Raw genomic sequence first — 20,531 nt, 5'->3', positions numbered from 1 at the left:
ATCACTCAAGATTCTATGATTTTTATAAGTGAGGACGCTTTATGAATTAGAAAACCAGCCCATCTCTCTCTCCTTGGGGGTTGTACAAGGGTCTCTCCCAAGCTCATGTTGTGTTGTCTTGTACCCGTCTTCATCATATTTCTCCATGTTTGGAATGACAAGAGTATGAATTAAAGCTTATTAGTGTCAAATAAGTGATTATGAAAGTTTTTAAAGTGTGTGGCTTTGCGTGTTCATGGAGAATTAAAGACAAAGGAGGAGGCTTGTTTTGCACAATTTGTGGGTACAACTTTGCAATTAGAGGTGATAGATATATTTGGAACAAAAGATTTGGGAGGGAAGTGAATTATCTATGCTTTAGATAGTGGGTTTTTTGGGCCAATCATGTTGTATGATTGAATGAAATTTTCTTTCTTGGTCATGAGTGATGGCTACAAAGCAAAACCTCTAAGTACCTTAACTTGCTTTGTAGACTATTTATGGTTAGCAGTTGCTTGAAAATCCTAAAAGTCAAGGCTCAAGTTGATTAGAGGAAGAATCATTCATGTGTTTTTTGTGAAGGTTTTATGTCGGGAAAGTTTTAAGCAAGATTGGGTTTGTGAACAAAGAAAAGGTTTTGTTGATGTGCTTGAAGCTTTGACTCCTATTTGCTCATGTTGATGTGCTCATGAGCCTTTTTCCTCTTGTTTTAAGCCTTTTATCATGCTACTTGTGGTGTTCTTGTTTTGGGCATGTGTCGCTAAGTATTTGGTGTTTGGTTGTTGTTCGTACCCCTTATATGTCTCTTCAATTCTAAGGTTGGAGGGTGAGTGGCTAGAGAGGCAAAGTTTTTAGTTCTTTTATCACCACCCAACAACTTTTGGTGCCCCCACTAAGGAGCTTGCTCAAGTTCTTTCAGCTCACAAGGAAGTTACTATCACATTTAATTATCCAAAGCTCCATGGCAACATACGTGAAGATGTCTCACTTTTCCTAGACTAGATGGAAATTGCTTGTACAAGCAATCATATAGTGTATCTTGCACAGGTCTTGAGGCTCTTATAGATATGTGTCAAAGGGGATGCACAAAAATGGTTATAGCCCTTTACGATAAAGTTGGTTGCTATAGACCCACCAATAAAAGTTACAGTGGAGTCTTTAAAAGAGTCCTTAAAGGTTGAGTTTTGTAAAGTCAATGATTTTGAAAAGACTTGGAATGCCATGATTAAGTCACTAAAGTCTTATGTGAAGCAATTTGTGGACCTATGGGAGAAATTATATGGGGCCCTTGTGTTAGAGCACCCCGCCCACATGATGAAGAAAGACCATTGTTTGGAGAGTTTAAACCCCAGTTTGTGGTGAAAGGTGGAGCTAAAAAAGCCTACAGCTTTTAAGGATGCAGCGCGTGCAACAAAAAGTAAGGAATGGAAACATAGTGCTGACACAAGCTTTTTCATAGCTGGCATGATTCAATAAGCTTTTTTCTTCCTACTGACGTCACTGCCGAGCTCACTATGTGGGCAATATTTGACGTGACGAGTTCCTTTCAAAGCAACGCCTTCTCTGGTTTCAGGCTGAATGTGGCATCCTGACTCTGTCTGTTCTTTTTTATTTCTGGCAGAGACATGGCTTTTTGGTTTTTCCTATTTGCAAAGTTTTTCTTGGTTTCAGACTGAAAGGTGACATCTGGCTGAAATGTGATTCTGCCTAATTGCACAAGAAGTTTTGGACATTTTCTCTAAGTATTCATTGGCTTCATGTTGACACTTGCAATTGAAGGATACCGTGAAATACCTCTGAGATTTCAAGAGAGGAATCATATCATCCTATTGCCTGTGTTGTTTTCCTTTGATGGATAGAGGTTCCTTTTTACCATCTTGACTTGCTTGCTGAGTCTCCTCCCTAGGTCGTGGACGTATCTCATCCGAAGAGGGCTCATTCGAAGAGCATGTGTGGCCTTTCTTGTCAAATTTTCACACTGTCTTTGCCGTGTATTGGGCCCACTGAGGGGGTTTCCTCGATTTCTTTCAGCTTGTTGATGGAGGAGCACAAAAGCTTTATGGAAGCTGTCTCTGGGCTGCGAAAGGGAATGCAGGCCCCAAAATAGAGGATTCTTGTGAGCAATCTTCCTGGGTCCATCCACAAAGCTTTGGTAGATATAGTGCACATAGGGCTTCTCCTCCATGACATAAGTTTCATTCAAGAAAAGGGCATTGACTATGAAGAGACTTCGTAGCATGTGTGCATTGGCAGCTCATCATGGTTGGAATGTACATCGGTTGGACATTAAGACTGCGTTTCTAAATATTGACTTGCATGAGAAAGTGTATGTAACATAGCCTCGTGGTTTTGTTCAGAAAGAGCAAGAGAACAAAGTGTGCAGGTTAAATAAAGAAAGCATTGTATGGTTTAAAGCAAGCACCTCGTGCTTGGTATGAGAAGATTCATGCATATTTCATTGCACATGGTTTTTGTAATAGTCCAATAAAAAGCACTTTGTATGTCAAGCATGTGGATGATGTACTTTTGATACTTGTTCTTTATGTTGATGACATGGTCCAAACAAGATGAATATTGTTGATTTTAAGGTTGAATTGAATTCAGCTCTTGAGATGTCAAATTTGGGCCTCTTACATCATTATTTGAGCATTCAGTTTAAGCAATGTGATGGAGGTTATGCTTTATGTTAAACAAAGTACATTGAGACTTTGCTACGCAAATTTGGTCTTGAGGATTGCAAACCTATTGCTACTCCTATATGGAAATAGGTTTGAAGCTTAGTCTTCATGATGTTGGAGACTACTTTGATGTTACCCTCTATCAGTAGTAGTAGGCAATTGGTTGTCTTATTTATTTATGCATTACGAGGCTAAATATTCAGTTTGCAGTCTCACAAATAATCAAGTTTATGCATTGCCTAGTTTCTAAGCATTGGTAAGCAGTTAAGCGGATCTTTTGTTACTTGAGTGGCACTACACACCTTAGATTGTTTTATCCCAAGGGGGGATCATTGGTTCCAGATTTGCATGCTTTTTCAGATTCTGGTTGGGCTGGTTGTTATGACACACACGTGTCCACTAGCAATTTTTGATTCATGCTTGGTAGCTCTTATATATCATTGTTGAGCAAGAAGCAGCCTACAATGGCCACTTCTAGTTGTGAAGCTGAGTACATGGCAGCTTTCACAGCTACAATTGAGTGTGTTTGGCTCAGACGCCTTGCAGCTCATTTGGGTGTTGGACAAGATGCTGCCACCACCATCTACACTAACAGTCAAAGCGCACTGGCAGTTGCAAGAAATCTAGTATTTCATGCTCGACGTACAAAGCACATTGAGGTACATTATCGCTATGTCAGGGAGAGACTCTCAGCAGGAGAGATCAACTTGGCTTATGTGCCAACACAGGACAACCTTGCAGATCTGTTCACAAAGGCTTTGCACCGTGAGAAGTTTGAAGCTTTTTGCAAAGCTTTGGGCTTACTCCCTTTTGTGGATTGATCTCAGTCCATAGAGACCAACACTTCTCAATACATAAGTGCGAGCTCATGTTCACCGCATCAATCCCAAGGGAGATTTGTTATGATATTATGTTAGTGATGTGTGTGAACACACTTAGGACCATTGGGGCACTTTTTCCTCTTTAGGAGGTTTTTCCCCCTGTGCATTGTATATATGCGCATCACTCTAAGGCTACCTTATCTTTGTACTTGCACACTAAGAACTACTACTTTGTGTTGTCAAGAGATAGAGAGGAGAGAGCTTGAGCTCTTGCAAGCACACACACACTCACACACGAGAGTACACAAAGATGGAGCCTGAAAATCTTCTTCTTCTTCACACAAAGATGGAGGCTGAACGTCTTCTTCTTCTTCTTCTTCTTCTTCACACAATACAAAATGATAGTAGAGGTCTACAAAAAACATAAAGGGAGGACAACCTAAAAAGGTAGTATGTACAATGGTCAATGTGAAACCGCAAGTGAGTGAGCTGGCAAGATAAGTGTGCCATCACTCTCGGTAGGTAGACCCGTCAATGAAGTATAGCTGTAGTATCACTGGCAAAGATCCTCGTATCCACTACCACGTGCCAGTGATGAATGTCGGTGGGGGGAATTAGCCAGGTGGACCATGCACCACTCATCAATGAGCAGACCATCTGTCTTGCTTACTGGTCAAAGGGTGTACATGATGATTTACTAGATGCATATTTGTTCAACATCAAGATGATCCCTAAATGGAGTGAACAATATGTGTTGCTAATGACAATTCGTTGGCTAGACATTTTATTGCCAATCACAAAAAAGCAAGCAATGATTCAAGGATCCGTATCTTTGACTATGCTTGTAGAAAGATTATACCACATGGGGCAAGATGGGGTTCTACGCCTATGCATTGAACCATTTGAGAAACCTCATTACTTGCGCCAAGCACATATAACCATAGGAGGGATCCACATGGCTTACAATCAGACGCTAAAACAAATACTATGGGCAAGAGTTTGGTGGCCAACACTAAATGCCAAAGACCAACCCCCGCGTTCTGTGCTCTACGTGCTTGAAATCTAGATGCGCTCTGTGTATGTCAAAAAAAATGGTATGTGCTCTACGTATGCTAGGATTTTGTTATAATTGTTCATATTCAAATGGCCGACGTGTTTATTGGGCGTCGTGTGAAAGGGCTTCCTTTGAAGGTATAGTGTGAAAGGCCCCTTAATTTCAAATTTCAAAATTCAAAATTTGAGGGGGAAGCCATGGAAGAAGCAAGCAGGGTACTCCCTCTCCCTCTCTCCTTGCCCATGTGGGCTCGCTCTTCTACCCACGCCCTCATTGGCCTCTCTGCTGTGCTACCCCCCATGCCCTCTCTTTGCTGCTCCACCCACGCAGGGCCTCTTTTCCTACCCACGCCCTCTTCTCCCTCTCTTCCTCTCTCCTCCCTCTCTTCTTCTATGGAGATGGAGCAACTCCATAGAGCAACACGCGGGGCCTCTCTTTGCTGTCCTATCCTCTTCTATGCACGCCCTCTGTTCCTCTATGTCCTCCCTCTCTTCTTCCATGGAGATGGAGCAAAGAAAGCAAGAGTTTATGGGCAGTAAAGCTTATGTCCTCCATCTCTTCCTCCATGGAGATGGAGCAAAGAAAGCAAGCGTTTATGGGCGTTAAACTTCTGTTCCAATTCTGGTTTCTTTCCCCAAGGCGGTAAAACTTCTATTGCAATTCCAGTTTCTTCCCCCAAGCCCAAGTTTCTTCACCGAAACCGAAGCCCAACAAGCCCAAGCCCAAGCCCGGTCCCGGTCTTTTGATAGTAGTTATGCACCACTATTATATATATAACCCTACCTACATAAACCAATTTAGCTTTATGGGATTACTCAAAAATCCCTCTCCCTCCCCTCATCCTTCGGCCCAAATGTCTATTGTAGAAGAGTAGGCTCAAACCCAAGTTTGAGCCTCAAACTTGGGCTTCAGTCTTGTGAAACACACAAGGCTCAAACCCAAGTTTGAGCCTCAAACTTGGGCTTCAGTGATATAATTGTGCATGATGTGGATCTCCCTTTGTTGCAATGGCCCTTGATGCCTTTTCCTTGAATTACTACCATGTTTTTCCCATCATTTCCTTTCTACATATGTGTATATCCCAAAGTGTATATGCTAAAACGAACGTGTATCTAACAATATGCATTTTTTGCAATTTTGAAGACATCCCCTCATTTCCTATGATGTGTAGAAGCTAATGATGTCACATCCATTTCAAATGAGTTTTTTCAAGTAGTTTATTTGCCATGTTTCTTGCTCAGACTCAGACTTTGGCAGTAATTTTTACTCTTGTGCCCACATTGCAGCTCTAAAAGTGATTTTGATGCTATGGCATGTTAGTCCCATGTTAGATGTATCCCCCCATGTGGTTAGTTTGTGAATTGAACCCCCCCAATTGGAGTAGATCTAAGATTTTTAATTTTTTTGCCACTCAGGCAATGTATGCACAACGGTAGTACATTGGGTACATTTGGAGAGCCCAAACGCTCTCCGAATGCACCCAATGCTCAACCATTGAGCATTGGGTGCATTCGGAGAGCGTTTGGGCTCTCCAAATGTACCCAATGTACTACCGTTGTGCATACGGACCATAGATTGCCTGAGTGGCAAAAAATTGAAAATCTTAGATCTACTCCAATTGGCGGGTTCAATTCACAAACTAACCACATGGGGGGATACATCCAACATGGGACTAACATGCCATAGCATCAAAATCACTTTTAAAGCTTCAATGTGGGCACAAGAGCAAAAATTGCTGCCAAAGTCTGAGTCTGAGCAAAAAACATGGCAAATAAACTACTTGAAAAAACTCATTTGAAATGGGTGTGACATCATTAGCTTCTACACATCATAAGAAATAAGGGGATGTCTTCAAAATTGCAAAAAAATGCATATTGATTTTAAAAATCCAAAGTACTTGGACTTCTCACCCAAATCCTTCCGAAAACCAATAAATATCAAGACTCCATCATTGCATTTTCGTAGAGAAAAAAAAGTGGATTGAACACTATGCCCATGCCTCTGGCAGGCCAAAAATGATTGTTAAAAACCACTACCTAGTCCCTAGAGTGGATGATTAGCTAGACAAGCGTAAAGGTGCAAGTGTTTTCAATAAACTTGATTTGAAATAGGGCTATCATCAAGTCTACATGGATTCATTTGACATATTTAAAAATGTATTTTGCACACAATGAGGACACTATGAGTTCAATGTCATGCCCTTTGGACTCAGTCATGTCCCTACTACTTTTGCGTGCATAATGAACATATTTTCTAATGACCATCAAGACTTTGTTATTGTGTTTTTTGATGACATATTGGTTTTTAGTCACCCTCAAGAAGAGCACCAAGAACGCTTATCCACTATATTTCACCTCTTGAGAAAAAATGAATTGTATGTGAACCCAAATAAAAGCCAATTCTTACAAACAAAAATTGAATATTTAGGTCGGATTGTCTTAGCACATTGCATAAGAGTAGACCCTAAAAAGGTCCAAACTATTCAGGAATTGAATCAATTTGAACTGATGAAGTGTAGATCTGCATTTTACTCAGAAAAAACAGCACTGAAAGAAACGCCGATTTCTCCTCAACGCTTTCGCGTTTTGCTGCGCTGTTTGATGTGCTTGTAGCTAGATGTGTTGGCTAGCTTGTGTTAAGAGGGCAAGGCCTAATTTTGACTGTGCATGGAGAATAGAGTCCTCCACTGGGCTGGGGGTGAAGGGGAAGATGAAAAACTCACTAAAAATTTGATTTTTTTGCTAATTACCTACTAATCCTGATTAATTCACTAATGGGCTCATAAATCTGGTTGATTCTAGGCATGGCTTTGATACCATGTTGAAATTTGAGCAAAATGATGAGCTATGGTGGATCAAACACTAGAATCAACATAATTAACAAAGTGATTAGCAAGTGATTAAGACGTAATTAGTGAATAATTAGCACATAGATTAATGTAGGCATGGATACTCAAAAACCAGCAAATTCTCATTAGGGCTATGCCTCAATTTATAGAGTTTACATCAAGCATCAAATCCCATTGATTTCTCCATGATTCACTCCCAGAATATCTCCACCTTTTGCCTGATTCTCTCCACCTCTTCTCTTTTCCCTGAATATCTCCCAGAATATCTCCACACTCCTAAATTCCCTCATGCTACCCATTATTCTCTCCCAGTAGATTCTTCTCACCTTTTCACAGGTTCTTTCACAATTACATCTCCTCTTTTACAGCCTCTATCCAAGAGCTTGTTCCCACACACACCCTATTCACTTGTATATTTCAACAGGGGGGAGGGCGCATGCTTTCTAAAAAAATTCACCATGGGATGTACAATTGAGTAGCTTGTAGGGGGGGGTCCCCTCCTATTCTTTTAAAAAACAAAAACAATGTGAAGTAATAAATCACGATAATGGAAGAGGATATAAGCTCGGAAATTTTGCGTGTCACCGCAATAATAGTGGGTATGCAGGCGGTAATATACGTGGTAATACAGGTGGCAAAACCGCGGCAATTCAGCAAAGACCTTCCTCTCTGCTAATTTGCTCTTTCTCTCTTCTCCCACGCCGTAAGGTAGCACGGTAAATAACCCGTCCTCTTGTAGTGAAAAATTGCTTTTACTGGACCAATGAGTACGTGGAATCATGGTAACATAGATTCTACTAAGTGGATATATACAATAGATACACAAGTTCTCTTTGACAAGATCACTAATAGGTCTTATATGATATATTGGGTTGATATTATGTATGCCATATCTGGAGCTACATTGGATAAGCAATATTTGCAATATCTTTTTGATTGCATTGACTCAACGGCATAGTACCAAACAACGAGGTCAAGTACAAGGCTTCAACGCCCCTGTACTAGGCCAAGGATCCTTGCTTGCGACTGAATTGTCAAAATATCCTAGTAGTCAACCTATGCGAGCTCAAGTTTCATAATCTTCATTAGTGAATAAGCAAAACCATTTATCTTCTCCTGCTGTTGAACAAGTCAAACCTCCTAGTCCCACTCATTCTAGTGGACAGATTGTATCTCTGTCAAATCAACCTAGAATACCAACCAAAGGTATTTTAAAGGGTAATGATTGGGATTATGAAATTGAGAGAAATATGCTCATTGACCTATTGACTCAAACGTAGCACCCCATAGACTGGCAACAGATGTTGTTACTTATTGCAGAGTGCACAAGAAGGCTAGCACCTCTGCAAGGCAAGTTTAAAGGCCTAAATCAGGCACTTCAAGAGGAAAGAGAGGAAGAACGTGTTCAAAACAATGCCTCCTGAAATAGCTATTAAGAAACAAACCAAACCAACTAGCCCAAAAATCAATGAGAAGAGTCCAATGAAACCATCACCTGGTTTTATAGATATTTATTTCACAAAGCTCGTAACTTTTGTAATGGGACTAAAATGCACCAAGGCTTCAATTAGTAATAGCAATAGTTTGGTTTTTGAACCACCCGTATCTTCTACACACCCATGAGCTCAAACGCAAACACCATTGTTTAAGAACAACCATCTTCACCAGTGAAAGATGAGGCAAAGAAGTTTACTCTTTGGAAGGGAAAAGAAAAGATAGATGTAAGCAAACAAACAAAAATCAAGATCACCAAGGAAGTCACATTGTTGCTTTCTAGAAAATGTGTTGAATTTGATAGTCTGTATGGCAAAATGTTTTTTAGTGCATTTCTTGATGGCTCAGCCATACACGATTTGCTTTCATATGTCGCTTGGTGTCAACTAGGTAAACCCAAGCTTGAGAATCAAGTGATTTGAGAGTAAAGGGCTCAAATAGAAGAAAAGTAAAGGTGCTTGGTTTGGGGTACAAGCATGCTAAGGTGGCTCAAATAGTTGTGTCCGAGATATGGACTATGATAGCACTATAGCAGTGCCACTCTTGATGTCCAAATGATAGCACTATAGCAGTGCCACTCTTGATGTCCAAATGTGTTGGGAATGTGGAATTTTGTATTTATCAATGGATACATCTTTAAGGGGACATTCTAAATCTATAATGTCCGTAAAATTTGAACTTGATTTGCAAAAACTATACCATGCTCCACCTTTTTTCCTCCAATTGCTATAAATTCTACTAAAAAAGGTCAAATAGTGAGCCATCTTAGCATGCTTTCACCCTTTGTGGTATCTACCTAGATAATGTGGGCTTGGTCGCAAGTCTTTTGGTTTGGTTATGCCCATAGGATCTTTGAAAGGACCAATTCTTCTTGGTTCTAAGTGGACAAGAGCACGATGGTGGCAAGGATGTGGAGCATTCCTCGTAGTGCTTCTTTAACGGCGTCACCGAGAGGATCCGAGATGCATAGTTCACGAGGTGAGTGACAGTACACTTGGCATGCGTGCGTTGAGAGAGATCTCAGGTGTCGGTGCTCTTGCGACTGTTGATGGTGGCAAGGACGTGGAGCATTCCTCGTCGTGCTTCTTCCACGGCGTCACCAAGAGGATCCGAGGTGCCACTACAAGAGGACGGACTGCTTACCGCGCTACTTTACCGCGTGGGAGGAGAGAGAGTAAGCAAAAGAGGAGAGAGAGGAGAGAGAGACCTCCTTTCTAAATGAAAGCATTTTTACCGCGCTTATTACCGCGACTATTACCGCGCTTATTACCCCTACTATTACCGCGCTTATTACCCCTACTATTACCGCGCTTATTACCCCTACTATTACCACGCTTATTACCGCACTTTTTAAATTTTTTTAAAAAAGGGGGCAAAGGCGAACCCTCCCCGCATTTTTACCCCCTTTCTTGCAAGATGAAGAGTTGGAGTAGCGGGAAAGTCATAGCCATAGCCATCTTCTCCACCCCCCCTCCCCTCCTCTTACAAGCTCACTATCCCTCTCTCTCTCTCTCTCTCTCTCCCTCTATCCTCCAAAGCTCAACATCTTCTATCAACGAATGTAAGTGCATTGTCCATTGCTTTTCTACACACACACACATACACACACACACACACACACATATACACACACATATACGCATATGTGTGTGCGTATACACACATTAGTGTGTGCAAACACACCAATGTGTGCATGTACACACCATTGTGTGCATGCACACACCAATGCGTGCATGCGCACATACTAATGTTTGCATTAGCGTGTGCGCACGCACACATTGGTGTGTTTGCACACACTAATGTGTGCATACACACACACATGCATATGTGTGTGTGTGTGTGTGTGTTTGTGCACGTGTATATGTATGTGTGTGTGACAAACACACCAATGTGTGCATGTACACACTACTTACACACTAATTAGTGTGCAATTAGTGGTGTAATTAGTGTGTGTATTACACACTAATGTGTGGCAAACACACCAATGTGTGCATGCACACACTAATGTGTGCAAGCACACACTAACATTAGCATGCGTACACACTTTCGCACTAATTAGTGTGTGTAATTAGTTTATGTGTGTGTGGCAAACACACCAATGTGTGCATACACACAGTAATTACACACTAATTTAGTGTGTGCATTACACACTAATGTGTGGTAAACACACCAATGTATGCAAGCACACACTAATGTGAGCATGCGTACACACTAACTACACACTAACTAGTGTGTAATTAGTGTGTGCATTACACACTAATTAGCATATAATTAGTGTATACATTATACACTAATTACATACTAATTAGTGTGTATTTAGTGTATACATTACACACTAATTATGCACTAATTAGTATGTAATTATTGTATACTTTAGACACTAATTAGTATGTAATTAGTGTATAATTAGTGTGTAATTAGTGTATACTTTAGACACTAATTAGTATGTAATTAGTGTATACATTACACATTGGTGTGTTTGCCACCACTAATTACACACTAATTAGTGGCAAACACACCAATGTATGCATGCATACACTATTAGTGTGTGTAATTAGTGTGTGCATTACATACTAAATACACATTAATATGTGGCATGCGCACACACTAATGTGTGATAAACACACCAATGTGTGCATGCACATACACTAATTACCCATAAGTTAGTGTATGCGCATGCACACATTAATTAGGGTGTTTACCACACACTAATGTGTGGCAAACACACCAATGTGTACATGCACACACACTAATTACACACTAATTAGTGTACATGCGCATACTAATGTGTATGTGCGCACACACTAATTACACACTAATGTGTGGCAAACACATTAGTGTACATGTGCACATACTAATTAGTGTGTAATTAGTGTGTGCATTACATACTAATTACCACTAATATATGGCAAACACACCAATGTGTGCCACTAATGCTCACATCAGTGTGTACGCATGCACACAATGTGTGCCACACACCCACGACCAATGTGTGAATGCACACACTAATGTTTGCATTAGTGTGTGTGCATACACACACTAATGAGCGCTAGTGTGTATGCATGCACACTATTAGTGTGTGCAAACACTTTCGCACACTAATATGTGCACGCATACACTAATTAAACATTGTTAGTATTTAATTAGTGTGTGCATTTAATTAATTATATATTAAAAAAATAATTGAGATGACCATTTGAATGGGTCCAGCTATGGGCCCATCTAAATGGTCATCTCAATTTTTATTTTTTTTAAATGGTAATATTACCGCAACTATTACCACGACTATTACCGAGCTTATTACCGCGTGATTCATTACCGTGGGCATTACCGCATATCTGTAAATTTAGACCTCTAAAAAATCCTTTGTATTGGGGGGGCTATAAACGCGGTAAAGACCCTCCCCTTTTATAGTGAAGCCTTGATGGCAAAGACTTTCAAGTCAGACCACAAGTCATAGTCTATATAGGCCAAGAGCGCCTAATGACATATGCTTTGATTGATTCTGGGGTAGATTTAAACACCTTGAGCTATGACAAATGGCAGTCTCTCAAAAACCAACCAACACTTGAGACAACAAACGTAAAGTTGACAACATTTACGTGCAATAAAACGGGCAGCATTGGCTACTTTCATCTTGATATTTTCATTAATAAAACTAATGGTTGACATAGATTCTATGTCATGAAGCCAGGAAAGACAAACATGCCAATGATTCTGAGAACCCCATGGCAAAGAAAGTACAACGCACGCCACAATTGGAAGAAGGACAGAGTAGAATTTGAGATGAATGGTGATACAATATTTGAATCATTCATCTCCAATAAATATTACGTGGACGAATCAGACACTGATGATGAGATGGATACACAGCCAGCACAGACAATCACTGCTGATGAAGATCCAAACATCTCAAATATACCCCACCTACCACCAATTGCTAAGCCAACGGAAGAGACAACAAAGTCAACAAAACGACAGGTGGGTAAAACAAGCAGGAGCCAAGACAATACACAGGAATTTGGATATCCAAGGCGCTTGTCGCGGCTCAGAAAGGAAACCAATCTTTGTGGGTACCTTACCGCCAAGGAAAGCACACTGCGAAACAAAGAACAAAGGTGGTAGCACCCTTAAAACAGTGCCAATCAGTCAACAAATGACCAACGAAGAGATTCAAGGGAACACAGCAAGGTCATCAAAAGAGCAAAGAAAGCCAAAGTCAAGCAACCAAGTGTGGATTCCCAAGAATATAAAGGAAGCACAACAAGGACAATCACAGATGTGGGTACCTAAAGGAATAGTCCCTGTCACAAAAAGAAAGTCACCACAACGCCAATCAAGGGTGATAGCAGAGAAATAGGTTCCAAAACAACGAGAGCCCCATAAGCAAAAGAACACGTCAAAGTCATCAAATCAGTGGGCTTCTCAATGAACAACAAGTAGGTGGGTAAAGAAGGTAACCCTCCAAGCACAAAGCTACCATGGGGGAACAAAGTACATATGGCTGCCAAAGACAACCCAACCTCGACCTGAACAGACTTTCAATGCCAATCCAACAAAGTCTCCAAAGGTCACTCAAACAAAACAAGTGTGGCTACCAAAGAAAGCACATGATCAGCCACCACATAAAGCTATGGCAATGCCAAAAACCAAGGAAAAGGAAAAGTCAAAGCCGGCCAGCAGGCCACGGCCAGCAGGCCATCAAAAAATGCAACCAAACAGGAGAAAGGAAAGTGGGTACCAAAGCCACTAACTACACAGGTAACATCTACTTCCTTCTCAAAAGTGGAAACCATGGTACCAAGGTATTTTACAAATGTTGTACAACAGTTTACTTACCTACTAGAACAACAAAGGCTTGATGTACTACGTGAAGTCGAGAAGTATTTAGCTTCACAAGGCTCGTCATAAACAACCCTTGGATCCAATTGATCCAAGATCCTCCTCTTGCACCGCATGTTGTTAACAATGCATTGACTGTGTACGCATATAGGGCCACATTACACGGCCATGCATTAGGCACATTCTTGGACACCCATGCACCTGCACATGTCAATTATGCTAAGAACAAGAGGGGGGAGATACATCAAGGAAAACATCAAAGAAAAGCAGCTCACCTAAGAAGTTAAGGCATCTTTGCACTAAAACAAGCCATGCAGTATCTACAAGACAGTGCATCTCTTCAGGATGCCATCGAAGCTTTCAAACTTAGAAATAGATGAAAATTAACTTCCAGGTGATCAACAACAAATTGTTCGGACATCAAGATCATTCTAAGCTATTCAGAGAACATTTTGTAAAAGTCCAAGTCATCACCCAGCTGGGGACATAAGAGTCAAGAGTCGGGCAGCTAAGCCGCTAAATGAGCAAAGCATCAGTCCCAAAAGCTTTTTAGTCCTACTAGACTCTGTGTATGCATCATAGGTATAAGCTTAACCTAGAGAGTTGAGCTAGATAACTGTGTCGCTCATGCTGGATGAGATGAGCATAAGAGTCTAATTCTACTACTTTAAGAGTCGGAGGAGTGGCGGAGAAGTCCTACACTCACGCACAAATGCACAGTGAGATGAGCTGATAAACCTCAACAACAAAAGCCCTTTTGGAAGAGATGGCAGCTATTGAAGCAACTTATAGTGCTCTAATGGCTACATCCACTTCTCAAAGTACCCATCATGAATTTTCTCTCGCACTACATAAAGTTTTAATTGCATTTTCTCTGTATGCATACTAGGGTGTCCCACTCTTGGACACAAGCATTAGGCACTCTTCAATTGCTAAACCCATGCACTGCCAATGCACTACACCCTACACCATCCACTTATGGAGAACTTAGCATAACATAACTTTCTCTACTATATGCTCATAAACAACATCACTAATAAGATCTGAAATCAAAGGCACTTTTTCCTACTGGGTTTTTCCCTTTGACATATCTAGGTTTTAGACCTAAACTTTTATTCCCTTTTATTGTTTTTTATTTTCCTTTTTACATTACCACCAATAATACTTGTGCTCTCATCTCAAAGCTGGCCACATAAAGTCAAATTACTTGCCAGCCTTCAAATGTTGAAGAATTGCAAATCCAAGCTTGAAGACGAGATGGAGACACAACGAAGAACCTAACATAACAGGCAGCTCAAGGCAGACAACCAAAGCCATCAAGAAGAAAAGCACAAGAAGTGGAAGCCACCAACTTGAAAACATCAACTGCCACAAGAAGCACACCGCAACAAAGCAGTACCCTTGATGCCTACAACACCAAATGGAAATGTCCAGGGACAGACACTTAAATAGGAGGGGGGGGGGGTGTTTCAGCAAGCTAGCGCCGACTTAAAAGTGAAGAAAGTTTTACATGAAGCAAGCGAGAAGGAAGAGTAAAGACAAGCAGGAAGAAGAAGCAACAAAGTCAGAAACGAGCGCGGGAAATTGGCAAAGATTATTATTTTTTTGAGTCCTGTAAAAAGCTGTGTATTTTAAAACACTTTCCCGTCAAAGCCTTGTAATTAATTACGATCATGTAATTCGGGGCTAAAAGGCTTCCAGCTTGTAAGAAACGGACACTCACCGTGAAAGTCAGTTTTCTAAAAAGCCTAGGAAGTATATAAGTCAATGAGCTAGGTTTTTAGAAGGATCCTAATTCTATCATGTAAACTGAGAGGAGCTCACTAAAAGAGAAGAGAAGCATCTTGCGGCGCTTCCTACGCGCTATTCGTGTACATTCTTCTGTTCTACTGCAAAGAAAGGTTCTTGCCTCCATCATTGTCTACATTTCTATTGCCTAATCATTCGTTTTGGATTAAGGAATGAGTAGCTAATGTGTGTGTGTTCTTTAGGTTAAAGAGTGTGTGTGTGTGCAATTAATCTTTGATTAATGAAGTTTTAATGTGTGTAAATGGTTCAATGGTGTAGCCTTGGGTTGCTCTAGGCTATAGTAGCTTCAATTTTGTGTATACATTAGAGAGAGAGTGTCTCCCTCTTGTGTGTGTGTGTGTGTGTGTGTGTAAGCTTTCCATTAAAGCTTCCATTTGAATGCATTGAGCCATTAGGTGAACCCACAACTCCCCACACTTCCTCTTTAATCCTTAGCATGCATTGTGTGTGTCTATGAATAGGATTTGTCCTTTTTGCTAGAATGTGTGTGCGTATGTGAATGTGTAAGTAGCTTGCCCTCTTCTATGTGTGTGAATACCGTGCGCCTTGACAAGCTCTCGTAGCCTCCAGGCGCTAGTCGGGTCACTTCCCTTGTATTGACATATTTATGTTAGTGCATGTATGCTATGCTATAGACGTCCGTCGCGGCGAGCCGCTAACCCCCCAATGGAAACTCTGAAGTTTGAAATTTCCTTTAAGGTCTCTTCTTTTTCTTATTTGTTGCATCATTAGCTTCTTTCATTTTGCCTTTCTTTTTGCTTGGATTTGTAATCCCTTTGTTAGCTTCTCTCTCTTAAGTAGTCCTCTTTTCAATTGGCATAACATCTGGTTCTACCTACTTTGTTTTTTCTAAAGTGATGACATTTATGGCATTGGTTTACCCTTCTCATCTGCACTGAATCTGCTAGGACATGCTTCACTTTTAATCTCAATTCCATAATCATTGGACCTGTAGGGTATCTATGATGGACCATGGTAAAGGAAACACATCCCCGGTGGTTTGTTGCATTATGGAGAATAATGACAAAGCTCCTTGTAATTATAACAAGTGACTGGGAACCTCACTCTTCCACCATAAAACCCTCTACCACTAGTAGTTACCACTAGTAGTTCATTAAATTTAGGGTGAATTTCTTCATGAGGTCCACAATCTGCTTCAAATCCATTTTCATTTTGTTGTCTTTAACAGGTGTTGTAAGCACTGTAGCCGTGAGTCACATAAATTGCTGCAACTCGAATCACACTTGGAATAAGAATAGGAATAGTTTCCATTCTCCTAGTCTCTATCTTGATCTTAGGAACCCCCATCCCCATTTGGGTTAGCTATTGATATTTCCATTCCTTACTTTTTGTTGCACGCGCTGCATCCTTAAAAGATGTAGGCTTTTTTAGCTCCACCTTTCACCACAAACTGGGCTTTAAACTCTCCAAACAATGGTCTTTCTTCATCATGTGGGCGGGGTGCTCTGACACAAGGGCCCCATATAATTTCTCCCGTAGGTCCACAAATTGCTTCACATAAGACTTTAGTGACTTAATCTCACCCTGTCATAGGCTCTTGATATGGCATTCCAAGTCTTTTCAAAATCATTGACTTTACAAAACTCAACCTTTAAGGACTCTTTTAAAGACTCCACTGTAACTTTTATTGGTGGGTCTATAGCAACCAACTTTATCGTAAAGGGCTATAACCATTTTTGTGCATCCCCTTTGACACATATCTATAAGAGCCTCAAGACCTGTGCAAGATACACTATATGATTGCTTGTACAAGCAATTTCCATCTAGTCTAGGAAAAGTGAGACATCTTCACGTATGTTGCCATGGAGCTTTGGATAATTAAATGTGATAGTAACTTCCTTGTGAGCTGAAAGAACTTGAGCAAGCTCCTTAGTGGGGGCACCAAAAGTTGTGGTGATAGTAACTTCCTTGTGAGCTAAAAGAACTTGAGCAAGCTCCTTAGTGGGGGCACCAAAAGTTGTGGTGATAAAAGAAATGAAAACTTTGCCTCTCTAGCCACTCACCCTCCAACCTTAGAATTGAAGAGACATATAAGGGGTACGAACAACAACCAAACACCAAATACTTAGCGACACATGCCCAAAACAAGAACACCACAAGTAGCATGATAAAAGGCTTAAAAGAAGAGGAAAAAGGCTCATGAGCACATCAACATGAGCAAATAGGAGTCAAAGCTTCAAGCACATCAACAAAACCTTTTCTTTGTTCGCAGACCCAATCTTGCTTAAAACTTTCCCGACATAAAACCTTCACAAAAAACACATGAATGATTCTTCCTCTAATCAACTTGAGCCTTGACTTTTAGGATTTTCAAGCAACTGCTAACCATAAATAGTCTACAAAGCAAGTTAAGGTACTTAGAGGTTTTGCTTTGTAGCCCATCACTCACGACCAAGAAAAAAAAATTCGTTCAATCATACAACATGATTGGCCCAAAAAACCCACTATCTAAAGCATAGATAATTCACTTCCCTCCCAAATCTTTTGTTCCAAATATATCTATCACCTCTAATTGCATAGTTGTACCCACAAATTGTGCAAAACAAGCCTCCTCCTTTGTCCTTAATTCTCCATGAACACGCAAAGCCACACACTTTAAAAACTTTCATAATCACTTATTTGACACTAATAAGCTTTAATTCATACTCTTGTCATTCCAAACATGGAGAAATATGATGAAGACGGGTACAAGACAACACAACATGAGCTTCGGAGAAACCCTTGTACAACCCCCCACCAAGGAGAGAGAGATGGGCTGGTTTTCTTGTTCATAAAGCGTCCTCACTTATAAAAATCATAGAATCTTGAGTGATGTGGAACTTTTGATTCCTTTTTTACCAAAACCCCCCAAAATATGCCGGCTCTACTACATTTCTTGCCATTTCTTCACATAAAAAACATCCCTTAAAGGGAGAAATTGATCAAACAGACACCAAATGTTACCAAAATTTTCAAGATTCCTTTTGACAGCATAATTAAGCTTTCCAAATAATTTCCCATCACTTTTTATAGGCATCATAGCTAGATTTTATGAGATACACACCACAACATCCTAGATACCATGCAATCTTGTGCATCATACTTTCCATGTGAAATGAACTCTAAACCATATTGCATTTGAATTTGTCCAAACAAAAACCATGTTTACATAAAATTTAGAGCAATACTAGAGAAATAAAGAAGTCAATTCCAACATCCAACCTCCCGATAAGGTATTGACAAAGGGACACATTGTAGTATGTACACAAGTGGTCAAGGCCAACCACTATGCCGAGGGCATTGGGCATCCGTAACCTTAATCATGCATCCATATACAAATTCCACAAAACTAAGCCAAAAAAGAATCCCAACAATGTTTCAAACGGTTTATGCTCGCTATCACCTTGAGAAGTAGTACAGTCAACAACAAGGAAATGCGTGAGAAATTTTTAACAAATTTATGACAAAAGTGTGATACACCTAGAAGCTTTCTAACTTCATTAAAATTTTTAGGTGTAGGCCAATTTTGAATAGTTTGGACCTTTTTAGGGTCTACTCTTATGCAATATGCTAAGACAATCCGACCTAAATATTCAATTTTTGTTTGTAAGAATTGGCTTTTATCTGGGTTCACATACAATTCATTTTTTCTCAAGAGGTGAAATATAGTGGATAAGCGTTCTTGGTGCTCTTCTTGAGGGTGACTAAAAACCAATATGTCATCAAAAAACACAATAACAAAGTCTTGATGGTCATTAAAAAATCTGTTCATTATGCACGAAAAAGTAGTAGGGACATGACTGAGTCCAAAGGGCATGACATTGAACTCATAGTGTCCATATAAAAGAGCCATGGACTCATCCGTTGAGGACCAGCAAGGTGAATCAACCAGATCCATGCCCGGTTTCAGAAAACAACTCTTAGTCCTTGTTCCAATATCTTCCACGATGCACGTGTGGGTATCTTCGACGACCCAGAGCCCGAGCACCGTATGGTCAGCACCCTCTACCTTCGCAGGTGACCTAGCGCTTCACTCATAGGCCGCTTCCTTGGTCCCTCATCCACCGTACCGGAAGCTCACCATTTAAATCGAACCGAGGCTGGTCAAGACCTCGATCGACCTTGCGACGCGAGACGTCCTCCATTGACTCTTGCAACTTTATCAGTTCGGTCTTCATGACCTTAATCCTCAAGACGGTCAAAATGCTTCTCCAGCATTCTTGACATAAAACAGTCATTTACAAACAGTCACAAAATACAGTTTCTATAACGAACTCTTGTCTTTCCATATTATCCACTCTCGGACCACATTACTTATTCCACATTCCATTCAATGTGTACTCGTTCTCATCCATTCACTCATATAGACTACACATTATCTCACATACACCTTCATATTCATTATTCTACATACATATCCATGTTCGTACGTCCACATCATACATCCAATTTCACATTCATACATACGCATCTACATGCATACATCCACATCCACATTCATACATCCATACCTCCATTTCCACATCCACACATCCACATTCATATTCATACATCCACATTCACATGCATACATCCACATTCACATACATACATCCACATCCGTATCTACATCCATACATCCACATCCACCTCTTCATTCACATTCACATCCATACATCCACATCTACATACATACATCCACATCTACATACATACATCCATACATCCACATCTACATACATACATCCATTTTCACATCCTCATTCATATATACACATCCACATACATACATACACATCCATATCTACATCCATACATCCACATCCACATCCACATTCACATTCATACATATACATCTACATGTATACATCCATTTTCACATTCATACAACCATATTACATCCATTCTCGTCCTAACACATCCCATATAAATCTTAACACATCCTAACTCATCTTAACACATTCTATCACATCTCATACACATCTTATCACATCTTTTCACATCTCATACACCTCTTATCACATCCT

The 20,531-nt window shown here is 40.4% G+C and overlaps 1 pseudogene; it reads left to right on the top strand.

The window, feature by feature from the left end:
* The first annotated feature begins 2,737 nt into the window (after window positions 1-2,737).
* On the top strand, window positions 2,738-3,478 carry LOC147621732 (secreted RxLR effector protein 161-like; annotated as a pseudogene).
* The last annotated feature ends 17,053 nt before the right edge of the window (window positions 3,479-20,531 follow it).

Source organism: Cibotium barometz, chromosome 29, assembly GCF_041138505.1.
Source record: "Cibotium barometz isolate CiBa-2024 chromosome 29, ASM4113850v1, whole genome shotgun sequence".
Classification (NCBI taxonomy): domain Eukaryota; kingdom Viridiplantae; phylum Streptophyta; class Polypodiopsida; order Cyatheales; family Cibotiaceae; genus Cibotium; species Cibotium barometz.
Note: the sequence above shows the minus strand (reverse complement) of the source record. Positions and strands in the feature narration are given on the sequence as shown.